The following is a 25,556-nucleotide window of genomic DNA, read 5'->3' on the forward strand; positions in this document are numbered from 1 at the left end:
GTGGTGCTGGTGTAGCGGGCAGGTGATTTCGGCGTGTCCGGCAGGTGGTTCAGGCGAGTTGAGCAGGTGGTTGCGACGTGCTCGGCAGGTGCTTCCGGCGTCTCCGGCACGTGTTTCTGGCACATCTGACTGGTGGTTCCGGCATGCCCAAAAGTGGATTCCGGTCTGTCCGGTAGGTGGTTCCGGCGTGCACGGCACGTGGTTCTGGTACGTGTCAGAGGTGGTTGCGTATGCCCAACAGGTGATTCCGGACTGTCCGCCACGTGCTTCTGGCACGTCTGAGAGGTGGTTCCAACATGCCCGGCAGGTCATTTCGGAGAGTCGTCCAAGTGGTTCTGGCGTAGCCCGCAGGTGATTTTGGCATGTCCGGCAGTGGTTCCGCCGTGCTCGGCAGGTGGTTCAGGCATGGTCGTCACGTGGTTCCAGTCTGTCCAGGACGTGTTTCCAGCTTCTCCGGCAGGTGGTTCTGGTACGTCTGAGAGGTGGTTCCGCCATGGCTGGCAGGTGATCCCGGACTGTACCCCAGGTGGTTCTGGCAAAGCCAGCAGTTGATATTGGCCTGTCCGGGAGGTGGTTCCAGCGAGTCGAACAGGTGGCTCCGGCGTTCTTGGCAGGTGGTTCCGGTCTGTCCGGTAGGTGTTTCCGGCGTGTCTGGCACGTGCTTCCGGCACGTCAGAGAGGTGGTTCTGGCATGCGCGGCAGGTGATTCCGTAGTGTCCGCCAGGTGGTTCTGGCATACCCCGCAGGTGATTTTGGCGTGTCCGGCAGGTGTTTCTGGCGAGTCGAGCAGGTGGCTCCGGCATGCTCGGCAGGTGCTTCCGGCGTCTCCGGCACTTGGTTCTGGTGTGTCTGAGAGCTGGTTCCGGCATGTCCGGCAGATGATTCCGGAGTGTCCGCAAAGTGGTTCTGGCATACCCAGCAGGTGATTTTGGCGTGTCAGGGAGGTGGTACCGGTGAGTCGAGCAGGTGGTTCCGGCGTGCTCAGCAGGTGGTTCAGGCGGTTCTGGCAGGTGGTATCCGTCTGTTCGGGGTGTGGTTCCAGCATCTCATGAACACGTTTCTGGCACGTCTGAGATGTGGTTCCAGCCGGCCCGACAGGTGTTTCCGCAGTGTCCGCCAAGCGGTTCTGGCGTAGTTGGCAGGTGATTTTGGCATGACTGGCAGGTGGTTCCAGCAAGCCTGGCAGGTGATTCCAAAGTGTTCACCAACTGGTTGTGGCGTAGCCGGCAGGTGATTTTTGCGTGATCGGCAGGTGGTTCTGGCGAGTCGAGCAGGTGGTTCCGGCGTGCTCGGCTGGTGCTTCCGGGGTCATTGGCACGGGGTTCTGGCATGTCTGAGAGGTGGTTCCTGCATGCCCGGCAAGTGATTCCGGAGTGTTCGCCAAGTGGTTCTGGCATAGTCGGCAGGTGATTTTGGCATGTCCGGCAGGTGGTTCAAGCGAGTTGAGCAGGTGGTTCCAACGTGCTCGGCAGGTGCTTCCGGCGTCTCCGGCACGTGTTTCTGGCACATCTGACAGGTGGTTCCGGCATGCCCGAAAGGTGATTCCGGTCTGTCCGGTAGGTGGTTCCAGCCTGCACGGCATGTGGTTCTGGTACGTCTCAGAGGTGGTTGCGCATGCCCAACAGGTGATTCCGGACTGTCCGCCACATGGTTCTGGCACGTCTGAGAGGTGGTTCCGGCATGCCCGGCAGGTCATCCCAGAGAGTCCTCCAAGTGGTTCTGGCATAACACGCAGGTGATTTTGGCGTGTCTGGCAGGTTGTTCCGTTGTGCTTGGCAGGTGGTTCAGGCTTGGCCGGCAGGTGGTTCCAGACTGTCCAGGACGTGTTTCCAGCTTCTCCGGCAGGTGGTTCTGGTACGTCTGAGAGGTGGTTCCGCCATGGCTGGCAGGTGATTCCGGACCGTCCCCCAGGTGGTTCTGGCATAGCCAGCAGTTGATATTGGCCTGTCCGGCAGGTGGTTCCAGCGAGTCGAACAGGTGGCTCCGGCGAGCTCGGCAGGTGGTTCCGGTCTGTCCGGTAGGTGATTCCGGCGTGTCCGGCACGTGCTTCCGGCACGTCTGAGAGGTGGTTCCGGCATGCGCGACAGGTGGTTTCGGAGTGTCCGCCAGGTGGTTCTGGCGTACCCGGCAGGTGATTTTGGCGTGTCCGGCAGGTGTTTCTGGCGAGTCGAGCAGGTGGCTCCGGCATGCTCGGCAGGTGCTTCCGGCGTCTCCGGCACGTGGTTCTGGTGTGTCTGAGAGCTGGTTCCGGCATGTCCGGCAGATGATTCCGGAGTGTCCGCCAAGTGGTTCTGGCATACCCGGCTGGTGATTTGGGCATGTCAGGTAGGTGGTTCCGGCGAGTCGAGCAGGTGGCTCCGGCGTGCTCGGCAGGTTGTTCAGACGGGTCTGGCAGGTGTTTTCCGTCTGTTCGGGGTGTGGTTCCAGCATCTCATGCACATGGTTCTGGCACGTCTGAGATGTGGTTCCGGCCGGCCCGACAGGTGTTTCCACAGTGTCCGCCAAGTGGTACTGGCGTAGTTGGCAGGTGATTTTGGCATGACCGGCAGGTGGTTCCAGCAAGCCCGGCAGGTGATTCCGAAGTGTTCCCCAACTGGTTGTGGCGTAGCCGGCAGGTGATTTTTGCGTGTCCGGCAGGTGGTTCTGGCGAGTCGAGCAGGTGGTTCCGGCGTGCTCGGCAGGTGCTTCCGGGGTCATTGGCACGTGGTTCTGGCATATCTGAGAGGTGGTTCCGGCATGCCCGGCAGGTGATTCCGGAGTGTTTGCCAAGTGTTTCCGGCGTAGCCGGCAGGTGATTTTGCATGTCCAGCGGTCGTTCCGGCGGGTCGAGCCGGTGGTTCCGGCGTGTCCGGCAGGTGGTTCCGGTCTGTCCGGCAGGTGGTTCTGTGGTGTCCGGCACGAGGTTCAGTCTGAGAGGCTGTGCCGGCATGCCCCTCACGTGATTGCGGCTTGTCCCCGAAGTGGTGCTGGTGTAGCGGGCAGGTGATTTTGGCGTGTCCGGCAGGTGGTTCAGGCGAGTTGAGCAGGTGGTTGCGACGTGCTCGGCAGGTGCTTCCGGCGTCTCCGGCACGTGTTTCTGGCACATCTGACTGGTGGTTCCGGCATGCCCAAAAGTTGATTCCGGTCTGTCCGGTAGGTGGTTCCAGCATGCACGGCACGTGGTTCTGGTACGTGTCAGAGGTGGTTGCGTATGCCCAACAGGTGATTCCGGACTGTCCGCCACGTGCTTCTGGCACGTCTGAGAGGTGGTTCCAACATGCCCGGCAGGTCATTTCGGAGAGTCGTCCAAGTGGTTCTGGCGTAGCCCGCAGGTGATTTTGGCGTTTCCGGCAGGTGGTTCCGCTGTGCTCGGCAGGTGGTTCAGGCATGGACGTCACGTGGTTCCAGTCTGTCCAGGACGTGTTTCCAGCTTCTCCGGCAGGTGGTTCTGGTACGTCTGAGAGGTGGTTCCGCCATGGCTGGCAGGTGATCCCGGACTGTCCCCCAGGTGGTTCTGGCATAGCCAGCAGTTGATATTGGCCTGTCCGGCAGGTGGTTCCAGCGAGTCGAACAGGTGGCTCCGGCGTTCTTGGCAGGTGGTTCCGGTCTGTCCGGTAGGTGTTTCCGGCGTGTCCGGCACGTGCTTCCGGCACGTCTGCGAGGTGGTTCCGGCATGCGCGGCAGATGATTCCGTAGTGTCCGCCAGGTGGTTCTGGCATACCCGGCAGGTGATTTTGGCGTGTCCGGCAGGTGTTTCTGGCGAGTCGAGCAGGTGGCTCCGGCATGCTCGGCAGGTGCTTCCGGCGTCTCCGGCACTTGGTTCTGGTGTGTCTGAGAGCTGGTTCCGGCATGTCTGGCAGATGATTCCGGAGTGTCCGACAAGTGGTTCTGGCATACCCGGCTGGTGATTTGGGCATGTCAGGTAGGTGGCTCCGGCGTGCTCGGCAGGTTGTTCAGACGGGTCTGGCAGGTGTTTTCCGTCTGTTCGGGGTGTGGTTCCAGCATCTCTTGCACATGGTTCTGGCACGTCTGAGATGTGGTTCCGGCCGGCCCGACAGGTGTTTCCACAGTGTCCGCCAAGTGGTACTGGCGTAGTTGGCAGGTGATTTTGGCATGACCGGCAGGTGGTTCCAGCAAGCCCGGCAGGTGATTCCGAAGTGTTCCCCAACTGGTTGTGGCGTAGCCGGCAGGTGATTTTTGCGTGTCCGGCAGGTGGTTCTGGCGAGTCGAGCAGGTGGTTCCGGCGTGCTCGGCAGGTGCTTCCGGGGTCATTGGCACGTGGTTCTGGCATATCTGAGAGGTGGTTCCGGCATGCCCGGCAGGTGATTCCGGAGTGTTCGCCAAGTGTTTCCGGCGTAGCCGGCAGGTGATTTTGCATGTCCAGCGGTCGTTCCGGCGGGTCGAGCCGGTGGTTCCGGCGTGTCCGGCAGGCGGTTCCGGTCTGTCCGGCAGGTGGTTCTGTGGTGTCCGGCACGAGGTTCAGTCTGAGAGGCTGTGCCGGCATGCCCCTCACGTGATTGCGGCTTGTCCCCGAAGTGGTGCTGGTGTAGCGGGCAGGTGATTTTGGCGTGTCCGGCAGGTGGTTCAGGCGAGTTGAGCAGGTGGTTGCGACGTGCTCGGCAGGTGCTTCCGGCGTCTCCGGCACGTGTTTCTGGCACATCTGACTGGTGGTTCCGGCATGCCCAAAAGTGGATTCCGGTCTGTCCGGTAGGTGGTTCCGGCGTGCACGGCACATGGTTCTGGTACGTGTCAGAGGTGGTTGCGTATGCCCAACAGGTGATTCCGGACTGTCCGCCACGTGCTTCTGGCACGTCTGAGAGGTGGTTCCAACATGCCCGGCAGGTCATTTCGGAGAGTCGTCCAAGTGGTTCTGGCGTAGCCCGCAGGTGATTTTGGCGTGTCCGGCAGGTGGTTCCGCCGTGCTCGGCAGGTGGTTCAGGCATGGCCGTCACGTGGTTCCAGTCTGTCCAGGACGTGTTTCCAGCTTCTCCTGCAGGTGGTTCTGGTACGTCTGAGAGGTGGTTCCGCCATGGCTGGCAGGTGATCCCGGACTGTCCCCCAGGTGGTTCTGGCATAGCCAGCAGTTGATATTGGCCTGTCCGGCAGGTGGTTCCAGCGAGTCGAACAGGTGGCTCCGGCGTTCTTGGCAGGTGGTTCCGGTCTGTCCGGTAGGTGTTTCCGGCGTGTCTGGCACGTGCTTCCGGCACGTCTGAGAGGTGGTTCCGGCATGCGCGACAGGTGATTTCGGAGTGTCCGCCAGGTGGTTCTGGCGTACCCGGCAGGTGATTTTGGCGTGTCCGGCAGGTGTTTCTGGCGAGTCGAGCAGGTGGCTCCGGCATGCTCGGCAGGTGCTTCCGGCGTCTCCGGCACGTGGTTCTGGTGTGTCTGAGAGCTGGTTCCGGCATGTCCGGCAGATGATTCCGGAGTGTCCGCCAAGTGGTTCTGGCATACCCGGCTGGTGATTTGGGCATGTCAGGTAGGTGGTTCCGGCGAGTCGTGCAGGTGGCTCCGGCGTGCTCGGCAGGTTGTTCAGACGGGTCTGGCAGGTGCTTTCCGTCTGTTTGGGGTGTGGTTCCAGCATCTCATGCACATGGTTCTGGCACGTGTGAGATGTGTTCCGGCCGGCCCGACAGGTGTTTCCACAGTGTCCGGCAAGTGGTACTGGCGTTGTTGGCAGGTGATTTTGGCATGACCGGCAGGTGGTTCCAGCAAGCCCGGCAGGTGATTCCGAAGTGTTCCCCAACTGGTTGTGGCGTAGCCGGCAGGTGATTTTTGCGTGTCCGGCAGGTGGTTCTGGCGAGTCGAGCAGGTGGTTCCGCCGTGCTCGGCAGGTGCTTCCGGGGTCATTGGCATGTGGTTCTGGCATATCTGAGAGGTGGTTCCGGCATGCCCGGCAGGTGATTCCGGAGTGTTCGCCAAGTGTTTCCGGCGTAGCCGGCAGGTGATTTTGCATGTCCAGCGGTCGTTCCGGCGGGTCGAGCCGGTGGTTCCGGCGTGTCCGGCAGGTGGTTCCGGTCTGTCCGGCAGGTGGTTCTGTGGTGTCTGGCACGAGGCTCAGTCTGAGAGGCTGTGCCGGCATGCCCCTCACGTGATTCCGGCTTGTCCCCGAAGTGGTGCTGGTGTAGCAGGCAGGTGATTTTGGCGTGTCCGGCAGGTGGTTCAGGCGAGTTGAGCCGGTGGTTGCGACGTGCTCTGCAGGTGCTTCCGGCGTCTCCGGCACGTGTTTCTGGCACATCTGACTGGTGGTTCCGGCATGCCCAAAAGTGGATTCCGGTCTGTGCGGTAGGTGGTTCCGGCGTGCACGGCACGTGGTTCTGGTACGTGTCAGAGGTGGTTGCGTATGCCCAACAGGTGATTCCGGACTGTCCGCCACGTGCTTCTAGCACGTCTGAGAGGTGGTTCCAACATGCCCGGCAGGTCATTTCGGAGAGTCGTCCAAGTGGTTCTGGCGTAGCCCGCAGGTGACTTTGGCGTGTCCGGCAGCTGGTTCCGCCGTGCTCGGCAGGTGGTTCAGGCATGGCCGTCACGTGGTTCCAGTCTGTCCAGGACGTGTTTCCAGCTTCTCCGGCAGGTGGTTCTGGTACGTCTGAGAGGTGGTTCCGCCATGGCTGGCAGGTGATTCCGGACCGTCCCCCATGTGGTTCTGGCATAGTCAGCAGTTGATATTGGCCTGTCCGGCCGGTGGTTCCAGCGAGTCGAACTGGTGGCTCCGGCGTGCTCGGCAGGTCGTTCCGGTCTGTCCGGTAGGTGTTTCCGGCGTGTCCGGCACGTGCTTCCGGCACGTCTGCGAGGTGGTTCCGTCATGCGCGACAGGTGATTCCGGAGTGTCCGCCAGGTGGTTCTGGCGTACCCGGCAGTTGATTTTGGCGTGACCGGCAGGCGTTTCTGGCGAGTCGAGCAGGTGGCTCCGGCATGCCCGGCAGGTGATTCCGGAGTGTTCGCCAAGTGTTTCCGGCGTAGCCGGCAGGTGATTTTGCATGTCCAGCGGTCGTTCCGGCGGGTCGAGCCGGTGGTTCCGGCGTGTCCGGCAGGTGGTTCCGGTCTGTCCGGCAGGTGGTTCTGTGGTGTCCGGCACGAGGTTCAGTCTGAGAGGCTGTGCCGGCATGCCCCTCACGTGATTCCGGCTTGTCCCCGAAGTGGTGCTGGTGTAGCGGGCAGGTGATTTTGGCGTGTCCGGCAGGTGGTTCAGGCGAGTTGAGCAGGTGGTTGCGACGCGCTCGGCAGGTGCTTCCGGCGTCTCCGGCACGTGTTTCTGGCACATCTGACTGGTGGTTCCGGCATGCCCAAAAGTGGATTCCGGTCTGTCCGGTAGGTGGTTCCGGCGTGCACGGCACATGGTTCTGGTACGTGTCAGAGGTGGTTGCGTATGCCCAACAGGTGATTCCGGACTGTCCGCCACGTGCTTCTGGCACGTCTGAGAGGTGGTTCCAACATGCCCGGCAGGTCATTTCGGAGAGTCGTCCAAGTGGTTCTGGCGTAGCCCGCAGGTGATTTTGGCGTGTCCGGCAGGTGGTTCCGCCGTGCTCGGCAGGTGGTTCAGGCATGGCCGTCACGTGGTTCCAGTCTGTCCAGGACGTGTTTCCAGCTTCTCCGGCAGGTGGTTCTGGTACGTCTGAGAGGTGGTTCCGCCATGGCTGGCAGGTGATCCCGGACTGTCCCCCAGGTGGTTCTGGCATAGCCAGCAGTTGATATTGGCCTGTCCGGCAGGTGGTTCCAGCGAGTCGAACAGGTGGCTCCGGCGTTCTTGGCAGGTGGTTCCGGTCTGTCCGGTAGGTGTTTCCGGCGTGTCTGGCACGTGCTTCCGGCACGTCTGAGAGGTGGTTCCGGCATGCGCGACAGGTGATTTCGGAGTGTCCGCCAGGTGGTTCTGGCGTACCCGGCAGGTGATTTTGGCGTGTCTGGCATGTGTTTCTTGCAAGTCGAGCATGTGGCTCTGGCATTATCAGCAGGTGCTTCCGGCGTGTCCGGCACGTGGTTCTGGTGTGTCAGAGGGCTGGTTCTGGCATTTCTGGCAGATGATTCCGGAGTGTCCACCAAGTGGTTCTGGTAGACCTGGCAGGTGATTTTGGCGTGTCTGGAAGGTGGTTACGGCTAGTTGAGCAGATGGATCAGGCGTGCTCGCCAGGGGGTTCAGGCGGGTCTGGCAGGTGGTTTCGGTCTGTTCGGGGTGTGGTTCCGGCATCTCAGGCACATGGTTCTGGCACGTCTGAGATGTGGTTCCGGCCGGCACTACAGGTGTTTCCGGAGTGTCCGCCTAGTGGTTCCGGCGTAGCTGAAAGGTGATGTTGGCGTGACCGACAGGTGGTTCCAGCCAGCCCAGCAGGTGATTCCGGAGTGTCTGCTGAATGGTTCTGGCGTAGCCAGCAGGTGATTTTGGCGTGTCCAGAAGATGGATCCGGCGAGCTCGGCAGGTGGTACTGGCGTGTCCGGAACATGGTTCTGGCACCTCTGAGTGGTGGTTCTGGCATGCCCGGCAGGTGGTTCCGGAGTGTCTGCCGAGTGGTTCTGGCGTTGCCGGCAGGTGATTCTGGGGTGTCCAGCAAGTGGTTCTGGGGAGTGGATCAGGTGGTTCCGGCATACTCGGCAGGTGGTACCGGTGTGTCCGGAACATGGTTCTGGCAAGTCTGAGAGGTGGTTCCGGCATGCCCGACAGGTGATTCCGGAGTGTTCGCCAAGTGGTTCTGGCGTAGCCGGCAGGTCATTTCGCATGTCCGGGGGTGGTTCCGGCGAGTCGAGCCGGTGGTTGCGGCGTATCCAGCAGGTGTTTCAGGTCTGTCCGGCAGGTGGTTCATGCGTGATCGACACGAGGTGCTGGCACGTCTGAGAGTTGGTTCCGGCATGCCCGACAGGTGATTCTGGAGTGTCCGCCACGTGGTTCTGGCGTACCCCGCAGGTGATTTTAGCGTGTCAGGTAGGTGGTTCCGGCGAGTCGAGTTGGTGGTTCCGGCGTGCTCGGCAGGTGGTTCAGGCGGTTCTGGCAGGTGGTTTCGGTCTGTTCGGGGTGTGGTTCCGGCATCACAGGCACATGGTTCTGGCACGTCTGATAGGTGGTTCCGGCAGGCCCGACTGGTGTTTCCATGGTGTCCGCCAAGTGGTTCTGGCATAGCTGGCAGGTGATGTTGGCGTGACCGGCAGGTGGTTCCAACCAGCCCGGCAGGTGATTCCGAAGAGTTCACCAAATGTTGTGGCGTAGCCGGCAGGTGATTTTGGCGTGTCCAGCAGGTGGTTTTGTCGAGTCGAGCAGGTGGTTCTGGCGTGCTCGGCAGGTGCTTCCGGTGTCATTGGCATGTGGTTCCGACATGTCTGAGAGGTGGTTCCGCCATGCCCGGCAGGTGATTCCGGAATGTTCGCCAAGTGGTTCTGGCGTAGCCGGCAGGTGATTTTGCATGTCCGGCAATGGTTCCGGCGAGTTGAGCCGGTTGTTCCGGCATGTCCGGCAGGTGGTTCCGGCATGCCCGGCAGGTGATTCCGGAGTGTCCGGCATGTGGTTCTGGCACCTCTGAGAGGTGGTTCCGGCATGCCCGGCAGGTGATACCTGAGTGACTGCCATTTGGTTCTGCCACCTTTGAGAGGTGGTTCCGGAATGCCTGGCAGGTGATTCCGGAGTGTCTGCCGTGTGGTTCTGGCGTAGCCGGCAGGTGATTTTGGCGTGTCCAGCAGGTGGTTCCGGCGAGCTCGGCAGGTGGTACCAGCGTGTCCGGAACATGGTTCCGGCACGTCTGAGAGATGGTTCCGTCATGCCAGGCAGGTGATACCTTAGTGTTCGCCAAGCGGTTCTGGCGTAGCCGGCAGGTGATTTTGCATGTCCGGCAATGGCTCCGGCGAGTCGAGCCGTGGTTCCGGAATGTCCGGCAGGTGGTTCCGGCATGTCCGGCAGGTGGTTCCGGCATGTCCAGCACGTGATTCCAGCATGCCCGGGAGGTGATTCCGGAGTGTCCGGCATGTGGTTCTGGCACCTCTGAGAGGTGGTTCCGGCATTTCCGGCAGGTGATTCCGCAGTGTCCGGCATGTGGTTCTGGCACCTCTGAGAGGTGGTTCCGGAATGCCCGGCAGGTGGTTCCGGAGTGTCTGCCGAGTGGTTCTGGCGTAGTCGGCAGGTGATTCTGGCGTGTCCAACAGGTAGTTCTGGGGAGTGGATCAGGTGGTTCAGGCATACTCGGCAGGTGGTACCGGCGTGTCCGGAACATGGTTCTGGCAAGTCTGAGAGGTGGTTCCGGCATGCCCTGCAGGTGATTCCGGAGTGTTCGCCAAGTGGTTCAGGCGTAGCCGGCAGGTCATTTTGCATGTCCGGCGGTGGTTCCGGCGAGTCGAGCCGGTGGTTCCGGCGTGTCCGGCAGGTGGTTCTGGCGTGACCGGCACGAGGTTCTGGCACGTCTGAGAGTTGGTTCCGGCATGCCCGACAGGTGATTCCGGAGTGTCCGCCACCTGGTTCTGGCGTACCCGGCAGGTGATTTTGGCGTGTCTGGCAGGTGTTTCTTGCAAGTCGAGCATTTAGCTTAGGCATGCTCAGCAGGTGCTTCCGGCGTGTCTGGCACGTGGTTCTGGTGTGTCTGAGAGCTGGTTCTGGCATGTCCGGCAGATGATTCCGGAGTGTCCACCAAGTGGTTGTGGCATACCCGGCAGGTGATTTTAGCGTGTCAGGTAGGTGGTTCCGGCGAGTCGAGTAGGCGGTTCCTGCGTGCTCGGCAGGTGGTTCAGGCGGGTCTGGAAGGTGGTTTCGGTCTGTTCGGGGTGTGGTTCCGGCATCTCAGGCACATTGTTCTGGCACGTCTGATAGGTGGTTCCGGCCGGCCCGACATGTGTTTCCATGGTGTCCGCCAAGTGGATCTGGCATACCTGGCAGGTGATGTTGGCGTCACCGGCAGGTGGTTCCAGCTAGCCCGGCAGGTGATTCCGAAGAGTTCACCAAATGGTTGTGGCGTAGCCGGCAGGTGATTTTGGCGTGTCCAGCAGGTGGATTTGGCGAGTCGAGCAGGTGGTTCTGGCGTGCTCGGCAGGTGCTTCCGGTGTCATTGTCATGTGGTTCCGGCATGTCTGAGAGGTGGTTCCGCCATGCCCGGCAGGTGATTCCGGAGTGTTCGCCAATTGGTTCTGGCGTAGCCGGCAGGTGATTTTTCATGTCCGGCAATGGTTCCGGCGAGTCGAGCCGGTGGTTCCGGCATGTCCGGCAGGTGGTTCCGGCATGCCCGGCAGGTGATTCCGGAGTGTCCGGCATGTGGTTCTGGCACCTCTGAGAGGTGGTTCCGGCATGCCTGGCAGGTGATACCAGAGTCTCCGGCATTTGGTTCTGGCACCTCTGAGAGGTGGTTCCAGAATGCCTGGCATGTGATTCCGGAGTGTCTGCCGAGTGGTTCTGGCATAGCCGGCAGGTGATTTTGTCGTGTCCAGAAGGTGGTTTTGGCGAGTCGAGCAGGTGGTTCTGGCGTGCTGGGCAGGTGCTTCCGGTGTCATTGGCATGTGGTTCCGGCATGTCTGAGAGGTGGTTCCGCCATGCCCTGCAGGTGATTCCGGAGTGTTGGCCAAGTGCTTCTGGTGTAGCCGGCAGGTGATTTTGCATGTCCGGCAATGGTTCCGGCGAGTCGAGCCGGTGGTTCCGGCATGTCCGGCAGGTGGTTCCGGCATGCCCGGCAGGTGATTCCGGAGTGTCCGGCATGTGGTTCTGGCACCTCTGAGAGTTGGTTCCGGCATGCCCGGCAGGTGATACCGGAGTCTCCGGCATTTGGTTCTGCCACCTCTGAGAGGTGGTTCCGGAATGCCTGGCATGTGATTCCGGAGTGTCTGCCGAGTGGTTCTGGCGTAGCCGGCAGTTGATTTTGGCGTGTCCACTAGGTGGTTCTGGGGAGTGGATCAGCTGGCTCCGGCATACTCGGCAGGTGGTACCGGCGTGTCCAGAACATGGTTCTGGCAAGTCTGAGAGGTGGTTCCGGCACGCCCGACAGGTGATTCCGGAGCGTCCGGCAAGTGTTTCTGGCGTACCCGGCAGGTGATTTTGGCATGTCCGACAGGTGTATCTTGCAAGTCGAGCAGGTGGCTCAGGCATGCTCAGCTGGTGCTTCCGGCGTCTCTGGCACGTGGTTCTGGTGTGTCTGAGAGCTGGTTCTGGCATGTCCGGCAGATGATTCCGGAGTGTCCACCAAGTGGTTCTTGTATACCTGGCAGGTGATTTTGGCGTGTCAGGAAGTTGGTTCCAGCTATTTGAGCAGGTGGATCAGGCGTGCTTGCCAGGGGCTTCAGGCGGGTCTGGCAGGTGGTTTCGGTCAGTTCGGGGAGTGGTTCCGGCATCTCAGGCTCATGGTTCTGGCACGTCTGAGAGGTGGTTGTGGCCGGTCCGACAGGTGATTCCGGAGTGTCCGCCAAGTGGTTCTGGGGTAGCTGAAAGGTGATGTTGGCATGACCGTCAGGTGGTTCCAGCCAGCCCGGCAGGTGATTCCGGAGTGTCTGCCGAGTGGTTGTGGCGTAGCCGGCAGGTGATTTTGGCGTGTCCAGCAGGTGGTTCCGGCGAGCTCGTCAGGTGGTACCGGCGTGTCCGGAACATGGTTCTGGCACCTCTGAGAGATGGTTCCGGCATGCCCGGCAGCTGATTCCGGAGTGTCCGGCATGTGGTTCTGGCACCTCTGAGAGGTGGTTCCAGCATGCCCGGCAGGTGCTTCCGGAGTGTCTGCCGAGTGGTTCTGGCGTAGCCGGCAGGTGATTCTGGCGTGTCCAGCAGGTGGTTGTGGGGAGTGGATCAGGTGGTTCCGGCATACTCGGCAGGTGGTACCGGCGTGTCCGGAACATGGTTCTGGCAAGTCTGAGAGGCGGTTGCGGCATGCCCGACAGGTGATTCCGGAGTGTCCGGCATGTGGTTCTGGCACCTCTGAGAGGTGGTTCCGGCATGCCTGGCAGGCGGTTCCGGAGTGTCTGCCGAGTGGTTCTGGCGTAGTCGGCAGGTGATTCTGGCGTGACCAGCAGGTGGTTCTGGGGAGTGGATCAGGTGGTTTCGGCATACTCGGCAGGTGGTACCGGCGTGTCCGGAACATGGTTCTGGCAAGTCTGAGAGGCGGTTGCGGCATGCCCGACAGGTGATTCCGGAGTGTTCGCCAAGTGGTTCTGGCGTAGCCGGCAGGTCATTTTGCATGTCCGGCGGTGGTTCCGGCGAGTCGAGCCGGTGGTTCCGGCGTGTCCGGCAGGTGGTTCTGGCGTGTCCGGCACGAGTTTCTGGCACGTCTGAGAGTTGGTTCCGGCATGCCCGACAGGTGATTCCGGAGTGTCCGCCACGTGGTTCTGGCGTACCCGGCAGGTGATTTTGGCGTGTCTGGCAGGTGTTTCTTGCAAGTCGAACATTTGGCTCAGGCATGCTCAGCAGGTGCTTCCGGCGTGTCTGGCACGTGGTTCTGGTGTGTCTGAGAGCTGGTTCTGGCATGTCCGGCAGATGATTCCGGAGTGTCCACCAAGTGGTTGTGGCATACCCGGCAGGTGATTTTAGCGTGTCAGGTAGGTGGATCGAGCGAGTCGAGTAGGTGGTTCCGGCGTGCTCGCCAGGTGGTTCAGGCGGGTCTGGCAGGTGTTTTCGGTCTGTTCGGGGAGTGGTTCCGGCATCTCAGGCACATGGTTCTGGCACGTCTGATAGGTGGTTCCCGCCGGCCCGACATGTGTTTCCATGGTGTCCGCCAAGTGGTTCTGGCATAGCTGGCAGGTGATGTTGGCGTGACCGGCAGGTGTTTCCAGCCAGCCCGGCAGGTGATTCCGAAGTGTTCACCAAATGGTTGTGGCGTAGCCGGAAGGTGATTTTGGCGTGTCCAGCAGGTGGTTTTGTCGAGCCGAGCAGGTGGTTCTGGCGTGCTCGGAAGGTGCTTCCGGTGTCATTGGCATGTGGTTCCGGCTGTCTCAGAGGTGGTTCCGCCATGCCCAGCAGGTGATACCGGAGTGTTCGCCAAGTGGTTCTGGCGTAGCCGGCAGGTGATTTTGCATGTCCGGCAATGGTTCCGGCGAGTCGAGCCGGTGGTTCCGGAATGTCCGGCAGGTGGTTCCGGCACCTCTGAGAGGTGGTTCCGGCATGCCCGGCAGGTGATACCGGAGTGTCCGGCCTTTGGTTCTGGCACTTCTGATAGGTGGTTCCGGAATGCCTGGCATGTGATTCCGGAGTGTCTGCCGAGTGGTTCTGGCGTAGCCGGCAGTTGTTTTTGCCGTGTCCAGTAGGTGGTTCTGGGGAGTGGATCAGCTGGTTCCGGCATACTCGGCAGGTGGTACCGACGTGTCCAGAACATGGTTCTGGCAAGTCTGAGAGGTGGTTCCGGCACGCCCGACAGGTGATTCCGGAGCATCCGCCAAGTGTTTCTGGCGTACCCGGCAGGTGATTTTGGCATGTCCGACAGGTGTTTCTTGCGAGTCGAGCAGGTGGCTGAGGCATGCTCAGCTGGTGCTTCCGGCGTCTCTGGCACGTGGTTCTGGTGTGTCTGAGAGCTGGTTCTGGCATGTCCGGCAGATGATTCCGGAGTGTCCACCAAGTGGTTCTGGTATACCTGGCAGGTGATTTTGGCGTGTCAGGAAGGTGGTTCCGGCTAGTTGAGCAGGTGGATCAGGCGTGCTCGCCAGGGGGTTCAGGCGGGTCTGGCAGGTGGTTTCGGTCTGTTCGGGGATTGGTTCCAGCATCTCAGGCACATGGTTCTTGCACATCTGAGAGGTGGTTGCGGCCGGCCCGACAGGTGTTTCCGGAGTGTCCGCCAAGTGGTTCTGGCGTAGCTGAAAGTTGATGTTGGCGTGACCGGCAGGTGGTTCCAGCCAGCCCCGCAGTTGATTCCGGAGTGTCTGCCGAGTGGTTGTGGCGTAGCCGGCAGGTGATTTTGGCGTGTCCAGCAGGTGGTTCCGGCGAGCTCGGCAGGTGGTACCGGCGTGTCCGGAACATGGTTCTGGCACCTCTGAGAGATGGTTCCGGCATGCCCGGCAGGTGATTCCGGAGTGTCCGGCATGTGGTTCTGGCACCTCTGAGAGGTGGTTCCAGAATGCCCGGCAGGTGGTTCCGGAGTGTCTGCCGAGTGGTTCTGGCGTAGTCGGCAGGTGATTCTGGCGTGTCCAGCAGGTGGTTCTTGGGAGTGGATCAGGTGGTTCCAGCATACTCGGCAGGTTGTACCGTCGTGTCCGGAACATGGTTCTGGCAAGTCTGAGAGGCGGTTCCGGAATGCCCGACAGGTGATTCCGGAGTGTTCGTCTAGTGGTTCTGGCGTAGCCGGCATGTCATTTTGCATGTCCGGCGGTGGTTCCGGCGAGTCGAGCCAGTGGTTCCCGCGTGTAAAGCAGGTGTTTCCGGTCTGTCCGGCAGGTGGTTCTGGCGTGTCCGTCACTAGGTTCTGGCACGTCTGAGAGTTGGTTCCGGCATGCCCGAATGGTGATTCCCGAGTGTCCCCCACGTGGTTCTGGCGTACCCGGCAGGTGATTTTGGCGTGTCTGGCAGGTGTTTCTGGCAAGTCGAGCATTTGGCTCAGGCATGATCAGTAGGTGCATCCGGCGTGTCTGGCACGTGGTTCTGGTGTGTCTGAGAGCTGGTTCTGGCATGTCCGGCAGATGATTCCGGAGTGTCCTCCAAGTGGCTGTGGCATACCCGACAGGTGATTTTAGCGTGTCAGGTAGGTGGTTCCGGCGAGTCGAGTAGGTGGTTCCGGCGGGCTCGTCAGGTGGTTCAGGCGGGTCTGGCAGGTGGTTTCGGTCTTTTCGCGGTGTGGTTCCAGCATCTCAGGCACATGGTTCTTGCACGTCAGATAGGTGGTTCCGGCCGGCCCGACAGGTGTTTCCATGGTGTCCGCCAAGTGGTTCTGGCATAGCTGGCAGGTGATGTTGGCGTGACCGGCAGGTGGTTCCAGCCAGCCTGGCAGGTGATTCCGAAGTGTTCACCAAATGGTTGTGGCGTAGCCGGAAGGTGATTTTGGCGTGTCCAGAAGGTGGTTTTTGCGAGTCGAGCAGGTGATTCTGGCGTGCTCGGCAGGTGCTTCCGGTGTCATTGGCATGTGGTTCCGGCATGTCTGAGAGGTGGTTCCGCCATGCCCGGCAGGTGATTCCGGAGTGTTCCCCAAGTGGTTCTGGCGTAGCCGGCAGGTGATTTTGCATGTCCGGCAATGGTTCCGGCGAGTCGAGCCGGTGGTTCCGGCATGTCTGGCAGGTGATTCCGGCATGTCCAGCAGGTGGTTCCGGCATGCCCGGCAGGTGATACCGGAGTGTCCGGTATTTGGTTCTGGCACCTCTGAGAGGTGGTTCCGGAATGCCTGGCATGTGATTCCGGAGTGTCTGCCGAGTGGTTCTGGCGTAGCCGGCAGTTGATTTTGGCGTGTCCAGTAGGTGGTTCTGGGGAGTGGATCAGCTGGTTCCGGCATACTCGGCAGGTGGTACCGGAGTGTCCAGAACATGGTTCTCGCAAGTCTGAGAGGTGGTTCCGGCACGCCCGACAGGTGATTCCGGAGCGTCCGCCAAGTGTTTCTGGCGTACCCGGCAGGTGATTTTGGCATATCCGACAGGTGTTTCTTGCGAGTCGAGCAGGTGGCTCAGGCATGCTCAGCTGGTGCTTCCGGCGTCTCTGGCACATGGTTCTGGTGTGTCTGAGAGCTGGTTCTGGCATGACCGGCAGATGATTCCGGAGTGTCCACCAAGTGGTTCTGGTACCTGGCAGGGGATTTTGGCGTGTCAGGAAGGTGGTTCCGGCTAGTTGAGCAGGTGGATCAGGCGTGCTCGGCAGGTGGTTCAGGCGGGTCTGGCAGGTGGTTTCGGTCTGTTCGGGGAGTGGTTCCGGCATTCTCAGGCACATGGTTCTGGCACGTCTGAGAGGTGGTTCCGGCCGGCCCGACAGGTGTTTCCGGAGTGTCCGCCAAGTGGTTCTGGCGTAGCTGAAAGGTGATGTTGGCGTGACCGGCAGGTGGTTCCAGCCAGCCCCGCAGGTGATTCCGGAGTGTGCGGCATGTGGTTCTGGCACCTCTGAGAGATGGTTCCGGCATGCCCGGCAGGTGATTCCGGAGTGTCCGGCATGTGGTTCTGGCACCTCTGAGGGGTGGTTCCGGAATGACCGGAAGGTGGTTCCGGAGTGTCTGTTGAGTGGATCTGGCGTAGCCGGCAGGTGATTTTGGCGTGTCCAGCAGGTGGTTCCGGCGAGCTCGGCAGGTGGTTCCGGCATGTCCGGAACATGGTTCTGGCACGTCTGAGAGATGGTTCCGGCATGCCCGGCAGGTGATTCCGGAATGTCTGGCATGTGGTTCTGGCACCTCTGAGAGGTGGTTCCGGCATGCCCTGCAGTTGGTTACAGAGTGTTTGCCGAGTGGTTCTGGAGTAGCTGGCAGGTGATTCTGGCGTATCCAGCAGGTGGTTCTGGGGCGTGGATCTGGTGGTTCCAGCATACTCGTTAGGTGGTACCGGCGTGTCCGGAACATGGTTCTGGCAAGTCTGAGAGGTGGTTCCGTCCGGCCCGACAGGTGTTTCCATGGTGTCCGCCAAGTGGTTCTGGCATAGCTGGCAGGTGATGTTGGCGTGACCGGCAGTTGGTTCCAGCAAGCCCGGCAGGTGATTCCGAAGAGTTCACCAAATGGTTGTGGCGTAGCCGGCAGGTGATTTTGGCGTGTCCAGCAGGTGGTTTTGGCGAGTCGAGCAGGTGGTTCTGGCGTGCTCGGCAGGTGCTTCCGGTGTCATTGGCATGTGGTTCCGGCAAGTCTGAGAGGTGGTTCCGCCATGACCGGCAGGTGATTCCGGAGTGTTCGCCTAGTGGTTCTGGCGTAGCCGGCATGTCATTTTGCATGTCCGGCGGTGGTTCCGGCGAGTCAAGCCGGTGGTTCCGGCGTGTCCGGCACGAGGTTCTGGCACATCTGAAAGTTGTTTCCGGCATGCCCGACAGGTGATTCCGGAGAGTCCGCCATGTGGTTCTGGCGTACCCGGCAGGTGATTTTGGCGTGTCTGGCATGTGTTTCTTGCAAGTCGAGCATGTGGCTCAGGCATTATCAGCAGGTGCTTCCGGCGTGTCCGGCACGTGGTTCTGGTGTGTCAGAGGGCTGGTTCTGGCATTTCTGGCAGATGATTCCGGAGTGTCCACCAAGTGGTTCTGGTAGACCTGGCAGGTGATTTTGGCGTGTCTGGAAGGTGGTTACGGCTAGTTGAGCAGATGGATCAGGCGTGCTCGCCAGGGGGTTCAGGCGGGTCTGGCAGGTGGTTTCGGTCTGTTCGGGGTGTGGTTCCGGCATCTCAGGCACATGGTTCTGGCACGTCATAGATGTGGTTCCGGCCGGCCCTACAGGTGTTTCCGGAGTGTCCGCCTAGTGGTTCCGGCGTAGCTGAAAGGTGATGTTGGCGTGACCGACAGGTGGTTCCAGCCAGCCCGGCAGGTGATTCCGGAGTGTCTGCTGAATGGTTCTGGCGTAGCCGGCAGGTGATTTTGTCGTGTCCAGCAGATGGTTCGGGCGAGCTCGGCAGGTGGTACCGGCGTGTCCGGAACATGGTTCTGGCACCTCTGAGAGGGGGTTCCGGCATGCCCGGCAGGTGGTTCCGGAGTGTCTGCCGAGTGTTTCTGGCGTTGCCGGCAGGTGATTCTGGGGTGTCCAGCAAGTGGCTCTGGGGAGTGGAGCAAGTGGTTCCGGCATACTCGGCAGGTGGTACCGGCGTGTCCGGAACATGGTTCTGGCAAGTCTGAGAGGTGGCTCCGGCATGCCCAACAGGTGATTCCGTAGTGTTCGCCAAGTGGTTCTGGTGTAGCTGGCAGGTCATTTTGCATGTCCGGCTGTGGTTCCGGCGAGTCGAGCCTGTGGTTCCGGCGTAGCCGGCAGTTGATTTTGGCGTGTCCACTAGGTGGTTCTGGGGAGTGGATCAGCTGGTTCTGGCATACTCAGCAGGTGGTACCGGAGTGTCCAGAACATGGTTCTGGCAAGTCTGAGAGGTGGTTCCGGCACGCGCGACTGGTGTTTCCGGAGCGTCCGCCAAGTGTTTCTGGCGTACCCGGCAGGTGATTTTGGCCTGTCCGACAGGTGTTTCTTGCGAGTCGAGCAGGTGGCTCAGGCATGCTCGGTAGGTGCTTCCGGTGTCATTGGTATGTGGTTCCGGCATGTCTGAGAGGTGGTTCCGCCCTGCCCGGCTGGAGATTCCGGAGTGTTCGCCAAGTGGTTCTGGCGTAGCCGGCAGGTGATGTTGCATGTCCAGCAATGGTTCCGGCGAGTCGAGCTGGTAGTTCCGGCATGTCCAGCACTTGGTTCCGGCATGCCCGGCAGGTGATTCCGGAGTGTCCGGCATGTGGTTCTGGCACCTCTGAGAGGTGGTTCCGGCATGCCCGGCAGGTGATTCTGGAGTGTTCGACAAGTGCTTCTGGCGTAGCCGGCAGGTGATTTGGCATGTCAGGCAATGTTTCCGGCGAGTCGAGCCGGTGGTTCCGGAATGTCCGGCAGGTGGTTCCGGCATGTCCGGCAGGTGGTTCCGGCATGTCCAGCACGTGGTTCCAGCATGCCTGGCAGGTGATTCCGGAGTGTCCGGCATGTGGTTCTGGCACCTCTGAGAGGTGGTTCCGGCATGCCCGTCAGTTGGTTACGGAGTGTCTGCCAAGTGGTTCTGGAGTAGCCGGCAGGTGATTCTGGCGTATCCAGCAGGTGGTTCTGGGGAGTGGATCAGGTGGTTCCGGCATACTCGGCAGGTGGTACCGGCGTGTCCGGAACATGGTTCTGGCAAGTCTGAGAGGTGGTTCCGGCATGCCCGACAGGTGATTCCGGAGTGTTCGCCAAGTGGTTCTGGCGTAGCCGGCAGGTCATTTTGCATGTCCGGCGGTGGTTCCGGCGAGTCGAGCCTGTGGTTGCGGCGTATCCTACAGGTGTTTCAGGTCTGTCCGGCAGGTGGTTCTGGCGTGACCGGCATGAGGTTCTGGCACGTCTGAGAGTTGGTTCCGGCATGCCCGACAGGTGATTCTGGAGTGTCCGCCACGTGGTTCTGGCGTACCCGGCAGGTGATTTTAGCGTGTCGGGTAGGTGGTTCCAGCGAGTCGAGTAGGTGGTTCCGGCGTGCTCGGCAGGTGGTTCAGGCGGGTCTGGCAGGTGGTTTCGGTCTGTTCGGGGTGTGGTTCCGGCATCTCAGGCACATGGTTCTGGCACGTCTGATAGGTGGTTCCGGCCGGCCCGACAGGTGTTTCCATGGTGTCCGCCAAGTGGTTCTGGCATAGCTGGCAGGTGATGTTGGCGTGACCGGCAGGTGGTTCCAGCCAGCCCGGCAGGTGATTCCGAATTGTTCACCAAATGGTTGTGGCGTAGCCGGAAGGTGATTTTGGCGTGTCCAGAAGGTGGTTTTGGCGAGTCGAGCAGGTGGTTCTGGCGTGCTCGGCAGGTGCTTCCGGTGTCATTGGCATGCGGTTCCGGCATGTCTGAGAGGTGGTTCCGCCATGCCCGGCAGGTGATTCCGGAGTGTTCCCCAAGTGGTTCTGGCATAGCCAGCAGGTGATTTTGCATGTCCGGCAATGGTTCCGGCGAGTCGAGCCGGTGGTTCCGGCATGTCCGGAGGGGGTTCCGGCAAACCCGGCAGGTGATTCCGGAGTGTCCGGCATGTGGTTCTGGCACCTCTGAGAGGTGGTTCCGGCATGCCCGGCAGGTTATACCGGAGTGTTCGCCAAGTGGTTCTGGCGTAGCCGGCAGGTGATTTTGCATGTCCGGCAATGGTTCCGGCGAGTCGAGCCGGTGGTTCCGGAATGTCCGGCAGGTGGTTCCGGCAAGCCCGGCAGGTGATTCCGGAGTGTGTGGCATGTGGTTCTTGCACCTCTGAGAGAGGGTTCCGTCATGCCCGGCAGGTGATTCCGGAGTGTGCGGCATGTGGTTCTGGCACCTCTGAGAGGTGGTTCCGGAATGCCTGGCATGTGATTCCGGAGTGTCTGCCGAGTGGTTCTGGTGTAGCCGGCAGGTGATTTTGGCGTGTCCAGCAGGTGGTTCCGGCGAGCTCGGCAGGTGGTTCCGGCATGTCCGGAACATGGTTCTGGCACATCTTAGAGATGGTTCCGGCATGCCCGGCAGGTGATTCCGGAGTCTCCGGCATTTGGTTCTGGAACCTCTGAGAGATGGTTCCGGAATGCCTGGCCTGTGATTCCGGAGTGTCTGCCGAGTGGTTCTGGCGTAGCCGGCAGTTGATTTTGGCGTGTCCACTAGGTGGTTCTGGGGAGTGGATCAGCTGGTTCCGGCATACTCGGCAGGTGGTACCGGCGTGTGCAGAACATGGTTCAGGCAAGTCTGAGAGGTGGTTCCGGCACGCCCGACAGGTGATTCCGGAGCGTCCGCCAAGTGTTTCTGGCGTACCCGGCAGGTGATTTTGGCATGTCCGACAGGTGTATCTTGCGAGTCGAGCAGGTGGCTCAGGCATGCTCAGCTGGTGCTTCCGGCGTCTCTGGCACGTGGTTCTGGTGTGTCTGAGAGCTGGTTCTGGCATGTCCGGCAGATGATTCCGGAGTGTCCACCAAGTGGTTCTGGTATACCTGGCAGGTGATTTTGGCGTGTCAGGAAGGTGGTTCCAGCTAGTTGAGCAGGTGGATCAGGCGTGCTCGCCAGTGGGTTCAGGCGGGTCTGGCAGGTGGTTTCGGTCTGTTCGGGTAGTGGTTCCGGCATCTCAGGCACATGGTTCTGGCACATCTGAGAGGTGCTTCCGGCCGGCCCGACAGGTGTTTCCAGACTGTCCGCCAAGTGGTTCTGGCGTAGCTGAAAGGCGATGTTGGCGTGACCGGCAGGTGGTTCCAGACAGCCCGGCAGGTGATTCCGCAGTGTCTGCCGAGTGGTTCTGGCGTAGCCGGCAGGTGATTTTGGCGTGTCCAGCAGTTGGTACTGGCGTGTCCGGAACATGGTTCTGGCACGTCTGAGAGATGGTTCCGGCATGCCCGGCAGGTGACTTTGAGTGTCCGAAATGTGGTTCTGGCACCTCTGAGAGGTGGTTCCGGCATGCCCGGCAGGTGATACCGGAGTGTCCAGCATTTGGTTCTGGCACCTCTGAGAGGTGCTTCCGGCATGCCCGGCATGTGATTCCGGAGTGTCTGCCGAGTGGTTCTGGCGTAGCCGGCAGGTGATTTTGGAGTGTCCAGCAGGTGGTTCCGGCGACCTCGCCAGGTGGTTCCGGCATGTCCGGAAAATGGTTCTGGCATGTCTGAGAGATGGTTCCGGCATGCCCGGCAGGTGATTCCGGAGTGTTCGCCAAGTGGTTCTGGCGTAGCCGGCAGGTCATTTTGCATGTCCGGCGGTGGTTCCGGCGAGTCGAGCCGGTGGTTCCGGCGTGTCCAGCAGGTGTTTCCGGTCTGTCCGGCAGGTGGTTCTGGCGTGTCCGGCACGAGGTTCTGGCACGTCTGAGAGTTGGTTCCGGCATGCCCGACAGGTGATTCCGGAGTGTCCGGCATGTGGTTCTGGCACGTCTGAGAGGTGGTTCCGGAATGGCTGGCATGTGATTCCGGAATGTCTGCCGAGTGGTTCTGGCGTAGCCGGCAATTGATTTTGGCGTGTCCACTAGGTGGTTCTGGGGAGTGGATCTCCTGGTTCCGGCATACTCGGCGGGTGGTACCGGCGTGTCCAGAACATGGTTCTGGCAAGTCTGAGAGGTGGTTCCGGCACGCCCGACAGGTGATTCCGGAGCGTCCGCCAAGTGTTTCTGGCGTACCCGGCAGGTGATTTTGGGATGTCCGACAGGTGTATCTTGCGAGTCGAGCAGGTGGCTCAGGCATGCTCAGCTGGTGCTTCCGGCGTCTCTGGCACGTGGTTCTGGTGTGTCTGAGAGCTGGTTCTGGCATGTCCGGCAGATGATTCCGGAGTGTCCACCAAGTGGTTCTGGTATACCTGGCAGGTGATTTTGGCGTGTCAGGAAGTTGGTTCCGGCTAGTTGAGCAGGTGGATCAGGCGTGCTCGCCAGGGGGTTCAGGCGGGTCTGGCAGGTGGTTTCGGTCTGTTCGGGGAGTGGTTCTGGCATCTCAGGCACATGGTTCTGGCACGTCTGAGAGGTGGTTGCGGCCGGCCCGACAGGTGTTTCCATGGTGTCCGCCAAGTTGTTCTGGCGTAGCTGGCAGGTGATGTTGGCGTGACCGGCACGTGGTTCCAGAAATCCCAGCAGGTGATTCCGAAGAGTTCACCAAATGGTTGTGGCCTAGCCGGCAGGTGATTTCAGCGTGTCCAGCAGGTGGTCTTGGCGAGTCAAGCAGGTCGTTCTGGCGTGCTCGGCAGGTGCTTCCGGTGTCATTGGCATGTGGTTCCGGCATGTCTGAGAGGTGGTTCCGCCATGCCCGGCAGGTGATTCCGGAGTGTTCGCCAAGTGGTTTCGGCGTAGCCGGCAGGTGATTTTGCATGTCCGGCAATGGTTCCGGCGATTCGAGCCGCTGGTTCCGGCATGTCCGGCAGGTGATTCCGGCATGTCCAGCAGGTGGTTCTGGGGAGTGGATCAGGTGGTTCCGGCATGCCCGGCAGGTGATTCCGGAGTGTCCGGCATGTGATTCTGGCGCCTCTGAGAGGTTGTTCTGGCAGGCCCGGCAGGTGATACCGGAGTGTCCGGCATTTGGTTCTGGCACCTCTGAGAGGTGGTTCCGGGATGCCTGGCATGTGATTCCAGAGTGTCTGCCAAGTGGTTCTGGCGTGTCCAGCAGGTGTTTCCGGTCTTTCCGGCAGGTGGTTCTGGCGTGTCCGCCACGAGGTTATGGCACGTCTGAGCGTTGGTTCCGGCATGTCCGGCAGATGATTCCGGAGTGTCCACCAAGTGGTTGTTGCATACCCGGCAGGTGATTTTAGCGTGTCAGGTAGGTGGTTCCAGCGAGTCGAGTAGGTGGTTCCGGCGTGCTCGGCAGGTGGTTCAGGCGGGTCTGGCAGGTGGTTTCGGTCTGTTCGGGGAGTCGTTCCGGCATCTCAGGCACATGGCTCTGGCATGTGTGAGAGGTGGTTCCGGCCGGCCGGAGAGGTGTTTCCGGAGTGTCTACCGTGTGGTACTGGCGTAGCCGGCAGGTGATTTTGGCGTGTCCAGCAGGTGGTTCCGGCGAGCTCGGCAGGTGGTACCGGCGTGTCCGGAACATGGTTCTGGCACGTCTGAGAGATGGTTCCGGCATGCCCGGCAGGTGATTCCGGAGTCTCCGGCATTTGGTTCTGGAACCTCTGAGAGATGGTTCCGGAATGCCTGGCCTGTGATTCCGGAGTGTCTGCTGAGTGGTTCCGGCGTAGCCGGCAGTTGATTTTGCCGTGTCCACTAGGTGGTTCTGGGGAGTGGATCAGCTGGTTCCGGCATACTCGGCAGGTTGTACCGGCGTGTCCAGAACATGGTTCTGGCAAGTCTGAGAGGTGGTTCCGGCACGCCCGACAGGTGATTCCGGAGCGTCCGCCAAGTGTTTCTGGCGTACCCGGCAGCTGATTTTCGCCTGTCCTACAGGTGTATCTTGCGAGTCGAACAGGTGGCTGAGGCATGCTCAGCTGGTGCTTCCGGCGTCTCTGGCACGTGGTTCTGGTGTGTCTGAGAGCTGGTTCTGGCACGTCTGGCAGATGATTCCGGAGTGTCCACCAAGTGGTTCTTGTATACCTGGCAGGTGATTTTGGTGTGTCAGGAAGTTGGTTCCGGCTAGTTGAGCAGGTGGATCAGGCGTGCTCGCCGGGGGGTTCAGGCGGGTCTGGCAGGTGGTTTCGGTCTGTTCGGGGAGTGGTTCCGGCATCTCAGGCTCATGGTTCTGGCACGTCTGAGAGGTGGTTCCGGCCGGCCCGACAGGTGTTTCCGGAGTGTCCGCCAAGTGGTTCTGGCATACCTGGTATGTGATGTTGGCGTGACCGGCAGGTGGTTCCAGCAAGCCCGGCAGGTGATTCCGAAGAGTTCACCAAATGGTTGTGGGGTAGCCGGCAGGTGATTTTGGCGTGTCCAGCAGGTGGTTCCGGCGAGCTCGGCAGGTGGTACCGGCGTGTCCGCAACATGGTTCTGGCATGTCTGAGAGATGGTTCCGGCATGCCCGGCAGGTGACTCCGGAGTGTCCGGCATGTGGTTCTGGCACCTCTGAGAGGTGGTTCCGGCATGCCCGGCAGGTGGTTCCGGAGTGTCTGCCGAGTGGTTCTGGCGTAATCGGCAGGTGATTCTGGCGTGTCCTGCAGGTGGTTCTGGGGAGTGGATCAGGTGGTTCCGGCATACTCGGCAGGTGGTAGCGGCGTGTCCGGAACTTGGTTCTGGCAAGTCTGAGAGGTGGTTCCGGCATGCCCGACAGGTGATTCCGGAGTGTTCCCCAACTGGTTCTGGCGTAGCCGGCAGGTCATTTTGCATGTCCGGCGGTGGTTCCGGCGAGTCGAGCCGGTGGTTCCGGCGTGTCCAGCAGGGGATTCCGGTCTGTCCGGCAGGTGTTTCTGGCGTGACTGGCACGAGGTTCTGGCACATCTGAGAGTTGGTTCCGGCATGCCCGACGGTTGATTCCGGAGTGTCCGCCACGTGGTTCTGGCATACCCGGCAGGTGATTTTGGCGTGTCTGGAAGGTGTTTCTTGCAAGTCGAGCATTTGGCTCAGGCATGCTCAGCAGGTGCTTCCGGCGTGTCCGGCCCCTGGTTCCGGTGTGTCTGAGAGGTGGTTCTGGCATGTCCGGCAGGTGATTCCGGAGTGTCCGGCATGTGGTTCTGGCACCTCTGAGAGCTGGTTCC

Source organism: Equus caballus, unplaced genomic scaffold, assembly GCF_041296265.1.
Source record: "Equus caballus isolate H_3958 breed thoroughbred unplaced genomic scaffold, TB-T2T haplotype2-0000437, whole genome shotgun sequence".
NCBI classification, from domain to species: domain Eukaryota; kingdom Metazoa; phylum Chordata; class Mammalia; order Perissodactyla; family Equidae; genus Equus; species Equus caballus.